The sequence below is a fragment of the Amblyomma maculatum genome, chromosome 8 (genome assembly GCF_055883805.1).
Source record: "Amblyomma maculatum isolate TAMU_Amacu chromosome 8, ASM5588380v1, whole genome shotgun sequence".
In the NCBI taxonomy this organism is placed as follows: Eukaryota; Metazoa; Arthropoda; class Arachnida; order Ixodida; family Ixodidae; genus Amblyomma; species Amblyomma maculatum.
The window spans coordinates 7,393,121-7,407,438 of record NC_139351.1 but is presented as its reverse complement, the minus strand read 5'-3'; the positions used below and the strand labels follow the sequence as shown (position 1 = coordinate 7,407,438).

At 43.9% G+C, this 14,318-nt stretch overlaps 1 long non-coding RNA gene across 2 annotated transcripts; it reads left to right on the top strand.

Moving 5' to 3' along the window:
• The first annotated feature begins 214 nt into the window (after positions 1-214).
• On the top strand, positions 215-5,997 carry LOC146180490 (uncharacterized). 2 transcript variants are annotated; one of them, XR_014700087.1, is made up of 4 exons: positions 215-736; positions 1,587-1,672; positions 1,906-1,971; positions 5,668-5,997. It is a non-coding gene; the product is annotated as an uncharacterized LOC146180490 (long non-coding RNA). The 2 variants fall into 2 exon arrangements; XR_014700086.1 differs by lacking the exon at positions 215-736 and having other exon boundaries at positions 1,284-1,672.
• Positions 5,998-14,318: the final 8,321 nt, after the last annotated feature.

The window sequence follows — 14,318 nt, the reverse complement described above, 5'->3', positions numbered from 1 at the left end:
AAGCAGCAGTCAGCGGCCTCACAAGCAAAGGTTTGGCTTCATCGTACTTCAGTAGTGAAAATTCCCTTGTAAATATCGTTTAGTGGTAGGTTGAATGGCCCCGCGGTGTGGTGGTGGTGGTGAAAAACTTTATATTTGGGAGCCTTAAGGGATTACATGCTAATAGAGAGATTTAGCTTACCGGAGACGTATTACGTCTCCCGGAGACGTACAGACGTAGACGTATCGGACGCCTACTGCGCATGCGTGAAAACTGCCGATACGTACAGGCGCTGGAGACGTACTCCGGAGACGTATGCCGCGTGACGTCCAGCTTGCCGTAATCTCTCGAGATCTCACGAGATTTCAGCAGCCATGGAGCCAAGCCGCCAAGCTAAGCCAAGCGCCGATGGGATGGTGCTACGAGTGCTTGTAGAGTGCTGCTGTGCGCAACGGGCCACATAGTTTTCCCGTTTTCACATTGGCGTCATCAAATGCTGTAATACCCTTGCCCCGGCCGTGCCAAAAAAACATCATGCGCAAGCGTTTCAGTGCGGGGGACGACCAGCAAGTAGCTCGAGATCGCCACCATCCTGTACATACACTGTACAGCGCAGGGAGAAGGCGCCGTCGAAAGAAGTTGCAACGATTTCTAGGGATCTGCCGACGGCGAACGAGCGCTCGCTCCGCTGCGCAATGAAGGCGTTCGCAAAGGCCTTTGCAAGCCAGCCAGCGTCAGAAAAAAAAAATGATTCTGGTAAGTCACTACCCACTACCTTCTCTGTTCAGACGATCTGACTGGACAGCGGACTGTCCGAGCGGAACAATTATCATATGTGACGAAAACGGCACTTTCGAGTAGCTCGGAATGGCAGTGACTCGGCGCCTGCCGATCGCGTGCGCTCCGAGTAGGAGTGGTGGTGGATGATGCTTTCCCACGATACATACGACCCGCCCGTCTGTACACCGCCTAGTCGATTGCTGGGGAATAGCAGCGCAAAGTAAAAAGCCACTTACGTTGTGCGAATTAGATACATGATATTTCAGCATTTTTGCTAAGCATGGCTCGAGTTGCATAATTAATACACGTCGTGTAGCTGCTTTTGTTTACCTGTGCATGTAAATGTGCACAGCCACCAGGAGCCACAATAAATAAAAATTGTTTGCAAGATGATTTACTTTATCTTCTCAGACAATTGTCTGGCACCATTAGCTAACAGCACATGCTGAATGCAGTGCCAAAGCCAAATATTGCAAGAGGTCATTTAATTTTTTTTTTTGCTCCAAGCTTATGAACTTGTGTCCCTGTGTCAGCACGTGAAATGAAGTATTTTATGCTGTTGGACAAAACATTCAGGCACTGGAAGTCTTATTAGCATTTACAAGTCGCAGAGGCTGAACTGGTTTGCTCATTGTGTTATAAAAACACCTGAAAATTAAAAAAGGATCCTTGTTAAGGACCATTGCATTGAATGAAGGCAACAGTGTCTGCGTCGTGGCACTTTTCTAGTGTCCTGGCGCAACTTTCAGCTGCACAATTAGATCCTGTATTATGTTGGCAAGTTAATTACCAATCATCTGTGTCTCATATGGTTATTCCCTTTCAGATGAAAATGAGCCTGCAAGTGCCTGAATGACATGGTGCCCAGAGAGACTCATGATGATGAAAGCAATCATGACAACTCCCGGAATAGTAAGCGACAACACTTCTTATATTACTTTCTTCAATGTTCTTGTTGAACATGTTACAGCTATTTACAAAGCACTGCAATGTTCAGTCTTGATTCTCTTACTGCAGTTTACAAAGTGTAGCCAGAGTGCTAAAGTAAGCTCGTGCATGTTGTTATGCACCGGAAAACAGCCCAAGATCTCATGGCTGCAGAAATAATTATTTCTTTCATTTGTTTGCTTGCTTCCATGGCATAGCCACAAGTCTGCACAGTGTGGAGCCGCTGCCGTCAACACCAAGCCTGCAGTCAGTGCCCTTGAGGGGTGAGGACATATTTACGTTATTTTGAGCAGCACCAATTTGTAAAAAGTTTTATTTATCTCAATGCCTTAACAACTTACTATAGTTTAAAAGTCAAGACTGCTTAGTACAACTGCACTAGAACCTAGTTGTTAGCTTTTGCATTCATGCCAAAACTATGCATGGACCAGCAGCAGCAACAGTGCATTATACAAAATGCAATGGCCTATGAAAGCAGCGATAAATGAAATAAATGAGTAGGAAAACAAATTATTCACAAGTTTTCATGTTCATGGTGCACACTCACGAGACCATCGCAATGCTTTGTGTATTGTTATGCTTGTCTCACTGTTTTGAACCTACACTCCATTTGGTGGCATGACTGAGTCTTCGGTTTGAGAGAAGAATGACATTTCGAAGATGAGAGAACAAAAACAATGAAATTTGATTGCACTTCTGCAGACTTATGTACATACTTCAAAGGTCTTAACAGCAAAAGGTCAAAAGCAAGTTCATAGCAATGATAGACTATTGAGCCTCTTGCCCAGGGCCAGTATTGTTTTTTTTTTTACTCGACAAGAAACCTTTAAACAATCAATCCAGCCCTCTCACAGAACTTTGGCCAAAAAAGCACGGCACATCTCTTCGGGTCAGTCAGCCAGTCAATCAAACAGTATTGGTAAGCAATGTTCCTGCAGTCATACCTTGGGAACAGGCGAGGAGACATAGAAACTTCCTTTTTCACTTCGATAGCGTTGCAATAGTCAAACAAGGAGTCTGTCTGCCAGAAAAACACAGGGCATGTCTGATGTCACATACAGCGGATCAAAACAGCATCTGTAGAACTCAACTCCTAATGGATCAGTGTAATGGTTTTATGGCCATGTCCCTTCTCCCAAACAGCCACCGTATCTTCCTGTGCGGTGTGGCCTCAGGCACCCCTCTCCAGAATGTATTCATCATCGGGCAAAGCGTGGGAAGTTCCCACATGCTTTTTCTTTTTGCGGCTTCACACTTTTGTGTGATGTTTGCCTGGACGTGTGATGCATTTCCAGCTCTTAGGTCATTGCAGCATGCTGCTGTGCATGTGCATAATCAACGCAAAAGCTCAGAAGTAATATTTTATAGAAACATTTCTACCGCAATTACCCATTTGGTGAATTTTATTTATCCTCAAGAAAAGGATGGCAGAATTCTATTATTGTTTACTCCACCCTCCACTGTGGTCTTAATGCATTGGTTGATGTGAAAAAATGATTCAATTTGTTTTCAATGTGCATCAGAAGCAGCGTTCACTGACATAGAATAACATCAAATACCATGGAAAATCTTTTGCATATGCCAGCAACAGGCAAGTCCCAGTATAGATTGCTGTTGAACGTGACACTTAGTATTCTCTGCGAGCCTACAATTGTAATGTTCCGGCTCTCATTGCTGACAGCACGATTAAAAAAAAATTTTTTTTCTGGAAAAATAATCAGCGTTGTCTTTGAACAATTTATATTAAGTTTGTTTGATTGAAACCACAACAATAATGTTAACAGGAAGGCTTTGCTTTGCTTTGTCAACGTGTCTGCATCAGTGCCCGTCATAATAGAACAGTCATCTGCATGTGGTGGTGGCAAAACTAGTAAATATCCAACAGGTGCAAGATAGGTGTCAACTTATCCGCTAAGATGACGGCCTGGAGTCCTTGGACATGGCTGACGTCAGCTAGTCGGATTAGACCTAGCAGAGTTTCAGGGCGTGAGCTCGACAGTAGTTTCCCAAAATTATGTTTTGTCTCTCGATTTATATTTTAGATTTCTGGACATGCCCATATCATATGTACCAGATCCACCCTATATATGTACGACAAATTTAATGGATATGTCAATGTGGGCAATGTCTTTGATGAACACTTTCAACAACAGTGGCCAAAGCAGGCTTCCTTGTGAAACACTGTTAGTGACTGTTAGATCGTTCAAATGGTGATTACTCAGGCATGCTATTTGTGTTTATTCTCCTCTCCTTCGGGGGCAAGTGCCAAAGGATATACCCTACAACCTGTGTGCAATTCTGTTCACAACTATATAATCACACCAGGTAGATTGCTACAATGAGAATTCACTGCCTTTTCTTTTCCTTTCTTTTTTTTCATGAAATTCTAGTTTAAGATTCGTAATTATCAAAATACCCAATTGCTTGTCCATGAACCTTTTGTACTTGCTATATACCATGGCCTATTCCCCGCCGTGGGTATGTGCCATTACCACTAAAGACAGTCATCAATGGGTCTGATACATAGGTCAGGGGTGGAAGCAGGCTCAAGCATTTTGGAGCAGCTTTGGGAGCAGCGAGACAAGAGTTTTGGAGCATTTGAATTATGTTTTGGAGCAGGTTCCTAAGGTCAAATGCCTCTGATAATTGTAGTAATTGTTTTTCTCTTTCTGACAGAAAAAGATGAGCTCTTCCTTTTTATGCAAGTTCAATGCCTCTCCAACTTCGCACTCATTTCTGACAAGACAACGGCCAACAACTTGAAACAGACTAGCAGCAAACAAAATGCTTGCTGGTGTACTTTATAACTGAACACCTAGTGTGACCTTGTGACCTAACGCATTTGCTAGTTTACCACTTCAATGCACTCAAGCAATGCCACTAATTTGGAACTCAGATTAATGGACATGACATTTCTGCTCTCTATCTTGTGCATATCCCTTTTTGATCCTATGCCTGTGCTGATAAATTCCTGAGCAGTGGTCAGTAGTGCCTTCAGGAAATGTAGATGGCACTGAAGGGTAGCCTTTTCATCCTTCAGCATTTTTACTTCACTACCTCCTTCCAATAGTTTTATAATTCTTTGCTTGAGCAATGCTGGGGCTCATTTTTTAAATCTTGGCAATAGGCCCTGTATGGCTTTCCAACACTCTTGAGACGCTTCCTAGTGAGTGACATCTTTGGAGTACCAACCCGTAACGATTCAAGTATGATTTTGTCTGCCGTAGGCCCAACAAGCTTGTTACTGAAAAAGAGGCTCGATAGGTGCCTGCTTGTTCTTAGACCACAACCATTAGAATAACTCATGTGGTTTTTCCAGTCGGACAAGTTTCCTTCCGAACGACTCACGGTAGTTTGCGCCTATCTGCTTCGCTTGCTGCTCTTGCTTCTCCCTCCACCGGCGATTCAAAAGGCTGAGAGGAGGTGCTACGTCACATGCACAGTGCATTTTTTTTGCAATTATCTCCAATCGCCAGTGACTCATATTAAAATTACTTGCAAACAAATATTTATTATGCCACATGCTTCCTTCCCTTACAAAAGTTTCGTTTGTATTAAGCCCAGTGCTAGATGCGTTATATCTTTGCCACTGGTGCAAAGACATTGTTTGCGTGTTGCACTAAATTTGATGGTAGAACATTAAAACAGCCAATTTGGAGCAGTTTTGGAGCAATACTGCATTTTGGAGCAGGATAGAGCAGGAAAAGCAGTTTGGGAGCAGAATGGAGCAAATGGAGTGGCAATTCCACCCCCGATAGGTGCATTCACAAGAGGAGACTGCTGCACTTCTGTGCCATGATATAGGGGTATGCCATATGCCCAGACATTTCACGAATAATCATGTGCGTAGTTATTCACTGCAATACCAGCTGGAGAGCAATATTAAACAACCTCCAGCTTTCTCATAACAGCTTTAATTTTACAGTAATTTCTGTGAACACTGCACCTTTTCATTCCAGGAAGGTAGAAGAATACAACACGGATGTTTTATGCAGCACATGGTGACGAACACTGCCCCGTGTGAAGATGGACATGTGGAGATCAGCTGGTGAAATCTTAGCAATCAGTTGACAAGATGCTGATTGCGCTGATGAAAGAATGAAAGTTATTTATGTTGGCACTATATCACATTGCAGATAGCACCAGTTTATTTTCTCCAAAACTCTCTCGACCATGTTCACTTTGTCAAATAAATCCCAAATACATTTTTGCAACACAAATGCTGTCGGTGTGTTTCTGTTCTTGCATTTTATGGTGCATAAGTAGCTAAGGCTACAGTTTTGCAAATACAGGTCCAAAATTATCTGCAAATTTTAAATTGCATATTTTAAGAAATATTTGCATTGTGAGAATTGTAAACATATGCAATGACTCGAAAAAAAAGATATGTGCGCAACCTCTCTCAAGTGAGCCTCAGCTACAACGTTGAAAACACTGTTAGTGGCCTGTGGTCACCACTTCACCAAAAGAAATTCAAAATGTCCCGTCACATAGTGGTAATTGCTAAAAACATATCATAGGTCAGTGTTTCTCAAATAAGGGCTCACGAAGTGATTTTCAGGGTCCACGAAACCCACAGCTGCAAAAAAAAAGAAAGATATGCGTGATAGCTTTGGCCTGACTACACACAGTTTTGCAGGGTTAAAATCTAGAAGATTCAAAGGAGACTTTAGTTTATGAAAAAAAAAAAAAAAAAGAAGAGCGCGGAAACAGAGGGAGAGGGCATCTGCGGCATTCATTGATGCCAACGTTGGTAAAACTCGAGCTCTGGCTGCACTACTGGATGGGGCTACAATGCAAAGCGTCTCGGGCATGATGACAACATGACAGCTCAATGAGAGTACAATTAATTCAGTAGTGTACAGAAAACTCTGAATAATGACTCTAGCAGTACATGCGATCAATAATTATATGAGCTGTGAATTAGCGGCATGAAGTGAAAAACCATAAAATGGCATCATCACTTTTTGCATCTGGTAGCACAGGTTCTCACTGAAGCCGTCAGACGGCCTGACGAAGACAAGCTGTGGTGGTTCGCCACCTCGTTCGCCAAAGCAGATGGCACTTCACACATACAGACACTTTTATAACTCAGATGCCACCTTTCCTTAATCTAGACAATACACAAATGCATACACAACCGTTCGGGTGAAACGCTAGAGACGGCCCACGTGGCACAACTCATGTACAGCGTTCAGACTGGTGGTCTAGTGCATATTTGCGGTCACAAGCATCTCGTGCCACTAACAGTTCGAAGTCAGCGTTGGGAACAAGTGAAGCCGTTGGTCCGGAGCACAGCTGTCAGGTGTCCACCGGTAGACGGTCACGCAGTCAAAGGAGCATGGGAGACAATGCCGAACCAAAGTCATCGCGTCCTTTCAATTCGCCAAGTAGCGAGATGGCAAACTGAAGCTGTCATATCGCTGCACACAACACTCGGGCAAAAACCCCTGCATTTGAACACGAACACTATCACACGCCACCCTAAATGCCACCACGCACACACCATGTCATGTTGAACACTGTGAAACGAGAACGAGAAAGTAGTCATGCACTGCTGCAATCAATCGAGATAAATATTGCTGCATCTCGCATAAAAAAAAAATTCATAAAGCTGCATCTCGGCATAACAGCGTCAACAAATGAACAGCATAAATCTTTGGGTAGCATTGTTGCATGCAGTGATGCTCATCTTGGAAATGGAGTAACTGTTCTAGAAAACGCGGACAACAGAAACAGAAGTGGACATGGACGTACACAGGCTCACAACTGTATTTTACTAACCGAAAGAGGACATATATAGAGCAAGCAAAAGTATAGCGTTGAGCATGTGGTTTTGTGCACTTTATATATGTCATCGTTACTTAGTAAAATCCAGTTGTGAGTCTGCAAGCCTCCTGTCCACTTGTTTCTGATGTCCAAGTTTCCTAGAGCACTTACCCTATTTACAAGATATGCACCACTGCATGCTGCAATTATTGCTGTAAGGAATACAGAGATGAATTCTGCGACTGTTGACAAATGCCTCAACTATGAAGGTCACTGCTTGCCATGCTTGTCCATATTTTACTGAGAAAGGCAGCCTAAAAAAAAAAAAAAAAAGATGTTCCAAATTTTTTGACCGCAGGACGTAGGCCGACACTTATGTCTGAAAAGGCACAAGGTATTGACCAACTGAGGCAGACACAAGACAAAGTAGATAGACACATGACAGCTGTACAAAGATGTTCGGCAGTTCATTGCGCAACTTTATACATGCGCCCTACCTGTTACCATCTCAAAGTTTGGTTCTTGAAATAGTCAATAAAAGCAAAATCCCATGCTACGCTGCCAAACCCCCCTCTACAGCTTTCCTAACACTGCTAATTGCCTTGTTGAAGGCAACATGATGAGGTTGCAGTACGGCACCTCCAAACAGCTTGTAGAGTAGAGGCCATCGGGGGTAGGCTGCATCACTATAGATCACATATTTATGACCCATAGTGATCTTCTGCAGGTTCTCAAAGTGCACCGTCTCCTTGAGGATCCCTAAAAGATAGCAAGAATTAAAAATATAACCAATGCGGGTCTACACAGGTGCCTCTTCTTTTTGTATAATGAGATGTAATTACAGTTGCAAGTTTTTAGATACAATTTTTTCCTACAAATTTATAAAATGCCACATGCTAACACAATCTTGCATCACATACTTAAGTGCCACGTTTCTTTACAGATGAAATGCTGTTTTTCATGAGGTGGGTCATTGAGTACCCTTTCCCAAAAACCAACTCAAAAAATATAAAAGTACTTGTGGAATTTTCGCAGCAGAGATGTTAGGCTTTAATTTGGAAATGCACTCCCCTGAATATGAAAAACATATTACAGCTAGTTACTGCAATGAAGACATGACTGAACAGGCTTACCTGCATCGTGACGTCTGCCTTTAAATGGCCCACTGGCAGACTATGGCATTGGTACACACTAGTGCCTGATATTTCGGCACAGGCTCCACTTGTGCCCAGAGAAGTCCTCCTTCTGAGCCACAGACGGTCGGCAAATTTGCCTTGCTGTGCCATGATGAAACCCCAGCAGTTGAGCACAAGGGCCTTCCTTTGCATGCACCGCCTGAGGAGGAAAAATTGGAGCGGCTGCAAGCAACGATCGCTTATAAAGTCCCTATAAAGTGGTCATGAGAAAATAATCTTTCAGTGTGCACCTTCTTTACTGTGCCGTAGCATAATACTTATTGCATTGCTTTTGGAAGAGTTCACTAGCGTTACCTCGTACAGGCCCATCAATTTTAAGGTGAAAATCTTTAATGGCTCATACTGTCGGCATTTGTTTGTTTGGTCACACTATAGCTGTCAATCAAATGACGTCATGATGATGCCATCAGAAAAAATTAAAATCCTGTTTTCTCTGGGAGCCGAACCTCTATCCCTCGCATCCCCATCCGAGTGCTTTAGCCAACTGTGCAACGTTCGGGATCTTGAAATACACATCAAAATTCTCCTTGTTTACTGTAAGGATGATAGTAGCGATGACAATGAAGTTGGAATTAGCAGTGATGACATTAGCAATGATAATGACGGTGCATTTAATTCATAATGATGAGAGCAAACGTGATGCACCGTGTGCACCAGCAATGCTTAGATTTTCACATTTCTGCAGTGTAGATTCCGCAGTGCTCCCGGATTTTTTCAACACTATCATCGACACTTGATTTTTTTTTTTTCAAAGCAAGCGAAATTCAGAAACCTACACTATGTTATTTTCTTTTTTTTTTTTTGAAAGATCATATATACATCTCACTTTTGCAAACGGTTTGAGACAATAAGGATGTAAATAAAGACCAGGAATTTCACAGAAATCATGTGCCAAATCAAAAATGAGCCAGATTCTGCTGATGTGCAGATGGAAATGAGCCAAATCTATTTTATTCTTGACAGCTTTCTTTCTCAGCTTTAGCATGATAGAGTGGACTACTGCGAGTGTAAATTCAATTATGGCTTCTCCATAACTACTTCCTTATCACTGTCTAGGATACGAAGAGATCACAGGAAAATCTGAAGCCAGAAGATAAAAACACTGGGAACATAGGCCTGCAGCAGACGAAGCAGTTTGTGCATAAAGCTAGCAAAATAACTTATAAAAGACTACATTCAGTTTAGCCTGTTGGCAGCGGCTTTCTGCATTTAGCAACATAAGCAAATAGCCGAAACTGGCAAGAAACGACAATATTTGCCGCTGTCTTGTCGCTTTGCATCCTATGTGCATCTACCATTCCCCGGCAATACAATGGTGCACTGAATTAAAATAGCTCTTCATTAAACACATTCCAACTAATTTCTACCAACAGAAAATAGCCTCACATCTTTGCTTGAAGCAGAAGCCCACTAAGCATTTATTTGCTCACTTTAGAGCAAATCAGTGCTGCTGATTGTGTGACAATGAATATTACAACTCTTCATCAGCTGTATTCACAGTATGATCGTTTACAGGTATTATTTTCACAAAGAGACTAGAAACGACTCTGAAAAAAATTTCCTTCAGTCAAAGTAGGGTCAAATATAGATTTTCATATCGATAAGGGCCAAATCCAAAATTGCTTACATTGTTTAAATTATTGCATAAAATCTTATGAAATTTCTGTGTTGAGTATTTCTAATACATGAAGCAAATTAAAAAATAACTTGTGCTGATAACAACCTTTTGCGTATTTCTCAGTTTGTGTTTCCGTGGACTTCCCTAATTTAATAAAAAAAAATATTGACTTGTAAGTGTGCTAGTGTTTATGTTGATGACCTTATGCTGTGCTAGTAGGCAAGATCGAAAAGCAGCATAGCACTGGTTGCATTCGGGACGTTAAACAGTTTCACTAAATTCGATGTCGACAAGAGAGCACCTTCCCAAAGCTCTACAACCGAGTTGGAGAGCAGGGGTATATATATATGCCTTTGCACAAGTGTGCCTAAGTTAATTGACGTTAAAAAAAAAAAAAAAAAAAAAGATCAATGATTACAGCAGACGTTCGGTGACTGGGCACGAGTCAACTGCAATCGTTAATGTATATTATGTTTTACAGTAGCCAAAACTGCTCGCCTGCTAGAAACGACACAACGTCGTTACGCGCCAGAGAGCATTGGTCCCATGCCATCATCCCTAGGAGCATGAGCGCTGGTGCCTTTCGACTACAAAATGGTAGGGTTTTGACGTAGTTATATCGAGTAGAAGGCTCGGTAGCGTTTATGCACACATGGAAGCTGATGGGGATGATGTGCAATGAGTAGCGCGAGAGTGCGTAGCAGTGTGAACGCGGGATGATACGACATCCCGCCCCGCTTCTCACAAGGAATTTATCGCTTGAAATCCGCTCCGGCCTTTTTTTTTTTTTTTTTTCAAATTTGAAAGCGCTATAAGCGGTCGCACAAGTGTTAGACTGTTTTGATAAGCTCTGAACCTCAGGATTAGCGCTAATTCGCATTCAAAGATGACTACTGAAACGCCACAGCCAGTCAGCTTTGCTTTACATGTTTCGGCGGGCATATTTATTTGACACAGAAAGCACTGCTATCAATAATTTGGCTTGTAACCGTCAAGCCACCACAGCCACCACACCATGCGCTACTTACCTCGGAGAATCGCTGAAGAGCTTGCAGATCAAGCCACTTGTCATATCGTAGAGTAGATGACCGAAGTAAAAATCGAGCTGCGCCAAGGTGCCTCGGAGCCGGAGACCCTGACACGCTGCGCACTGATGACCTCATTTGGAATTAGGAGGGCTAACTGCAGCTCTCCGAAATCCTCTTTCTAGAATCTAAAAATCCTGTTGAACACTATGTTGTTGTTGGCGCCGATGTTGAAGGGTACCACGCTCACGTAAGTTCCTTCGAGGCTTTGGAATATCGCGCTCCCGTTGAAATCAATGCATGTCTTCAAATTCATCCCATGATAGGGTGCTCAAAAAAGCTGCCTGTCGTGAAGGGTGAAGGATGCTGTCGGCATGATGTAACGTAACGTGGGCAGGTTGCACCGATAGCACGAGCAAATTCTAGCACACGACCGAACACCAGCAAACACGAGCAGTTGTTTCCTTCCTCCATGCGAGCACTACGAGCACCAAAACAAACGGATTTAATGCAACTAGGCTTGGATTGTTCAGGCTTGCTGCAGGTAGCAAAGTGGTTAAAAGTGAGCTCAAATTAATAATTATTCGAAACACAGCTAACACGTCAACATGATGACTTCGGGGGATCTGCATGTGACATTTTTGTGACATTATTTGGAGCATTTATTACAAATAGCTTCTATCTTTTTTTATTGGATAGCCATCATCATCATCTGCATGTACGTCTAGCGATACGTCTTACGTATGGGCGATACGTACAGCTAAAACGTGTTTTGCCCGGTGTCAGCCGAATACGTCTACATCAATTTTCACGCATGCGCAGTAGGCGTCCGATACGTCTACGTCTGTACGTCTCCGGGAGACGTAATACGTCTCCGGTAAGCTAAATCTCTCTAATGACGGGTCGGCTCTTGGCTGCGTGTTGTGGCCGGAAGCTGGTGCTTCCCAGCGACACCCAAAGCCCAGTCCATCAGCCGCTTTAGAACGGCCGGGTCAGAGCTGGACACCGCAGCCTCCCATCGCTCGAGGTCGGAGAGTTGCCAAGTGGCTGGAGGGTGAAATTTCGAGCATTTGATCATAATATGCTCAAAATCAGCTTTAGGTGCCCCACGCAGGGGGCATTGCGGCGAGAACAGTCCTGGATGGATCAAAGATAAGAAAGCAGGGGATGGGAATGTACGGGACTGAAGTTGGCGCCACGTCACCTGTCATAGATTTCTTAGTCATAGATTTATGAGGAGTGGGTAGATGGTTCGTTGATCACGGTAATGGAGAGAGATTGGTGCAGTAGTACGACGCCCGACTATTGTGCCGGAGTATCCGGGTTCGAACACGACCGCAGCGGCTATGTTTTTATGGAGGCGAAATGAAGAGGCGTCCGTGTGTTGAGGGATGCCAGCGCACTTCAAAGATCCCCAGGGGGTCGAAATTACTACGTAGCTCTCCACTACGTCTCCTCTTTTTCTCTCTCTCCACCTTAACTCATACCTTCCTTGCGGTTCAGGCTGGTAACTCAGGCAAGAGCGGCAGCCGAAGCCACTGGGGTCTTGAAATGAAGACTCCACTAACTGCCCCCTCCCCCTTTTTTTTCTTTTTGAAATGAAGCTTTCTCTCTCTCTCTCCAAAATTTAATGTCGAAAGAAGGGCCAAACAAGCCGAAGCTCTAGAGCGATGGTTCAAGAACATGGGAGCGAAGGATGCAGTCTATGTAGATGCGGCAAATGGCAGACAGGTGTGGCGGTAGCTTCGGTAGTCGATGGCCAAGGGGCGCCGGTATCCACGGCAGCCATCAGAGGCCGCAGCATAGAGACTGCGGAGGAAGTTGCGCTAGCGCTAGCTTGCGTAGGAACGGAAGCCAAGTTCGTAATTAGCGACAGCAAAACTACCATTCAAAATTTTGGAAAGGGGAGGGTATCGCAGGAGGCGGCCAAAATCCTCGACCAAAAACGCTGAATAGAAAAAATCAGTTAATTTGGACATCCGCTCACACTGCCATCCCTGGTAAAGAGGCGGCTCACGAGCTAGCCCCAGCTCTCTACTTCCGGGTAGCTATCGAGCCCCCCGAACACTAGGCATACGACGAGCGTCTGCACAGTTACGGGGAAAACATCGACCATTATAAGTTGGGACGTAGACTGGTACCCCCGTCAGATGTTAGCCTAAATAATAGAGAAGCTTTCGCGTGGAGGCGGCTAAAACTAATACGTTCATGAACCCAGTCTGGGCGTTTCACGCGCTACCAGATCTTAGGGACAATGATCTGTGCAAACACTGTGGGGCGAGAGGAAACTCGACCACATAATTCTTGAGTGCCCACAATCTCTATGGATAGGACACAATATTACAAGTAGAGTAGCCTGGGATACCCTGCTGCGAAGCGCGGACCCTGCGATCCAGCACCGCACCGTCCATCTGGCGGAGGCCGCAACAAGCCAAGGGCTACCTGCCAGCCTCTAACCCGGGGAGAGGACGTCCGTTTCCGATGGAAATAAAAGTTGTGCAACCAACCAATGTAACAGATACTGCGCCTTCCCTTCCTGTGAACCATCTATTATTACTGTAGGTTGAATGAATCAGGAACGCGCGACATTCACTGCACAGCTGGCGAGGGTGGTGCAGTTGGAATTTGATTCAGATGATATTTGGTTTGGTGTGCATTTTTAGGCTCATTTCTCCAAAGCGACACATATTCACGATTTTCAAACCTTCAAACGTGCGGCAGTGTCTTGTTACATCAGCGGTGGTATTGAAATCGTCCTTGGTAATGAGAACGCTATACACATCTTCTGCTATTCCCTTGTGAAAGTGGCTCACTTTGTCCACCTCACTCATACGAGTATTGCTATTCTCCACAGCTTGAGGACTTCTATTTAAATTTTGCCGGCCTCTTCCGATACTTGAGCTCGCTGAGCCAGAGACTGCTCAGCGCTTTTTCATCTCGCTCTAATTTTTTCCATGCAGCTATCCCGGGTGGTAAAGGATGCTTCTTGGTTGTCAAACCAT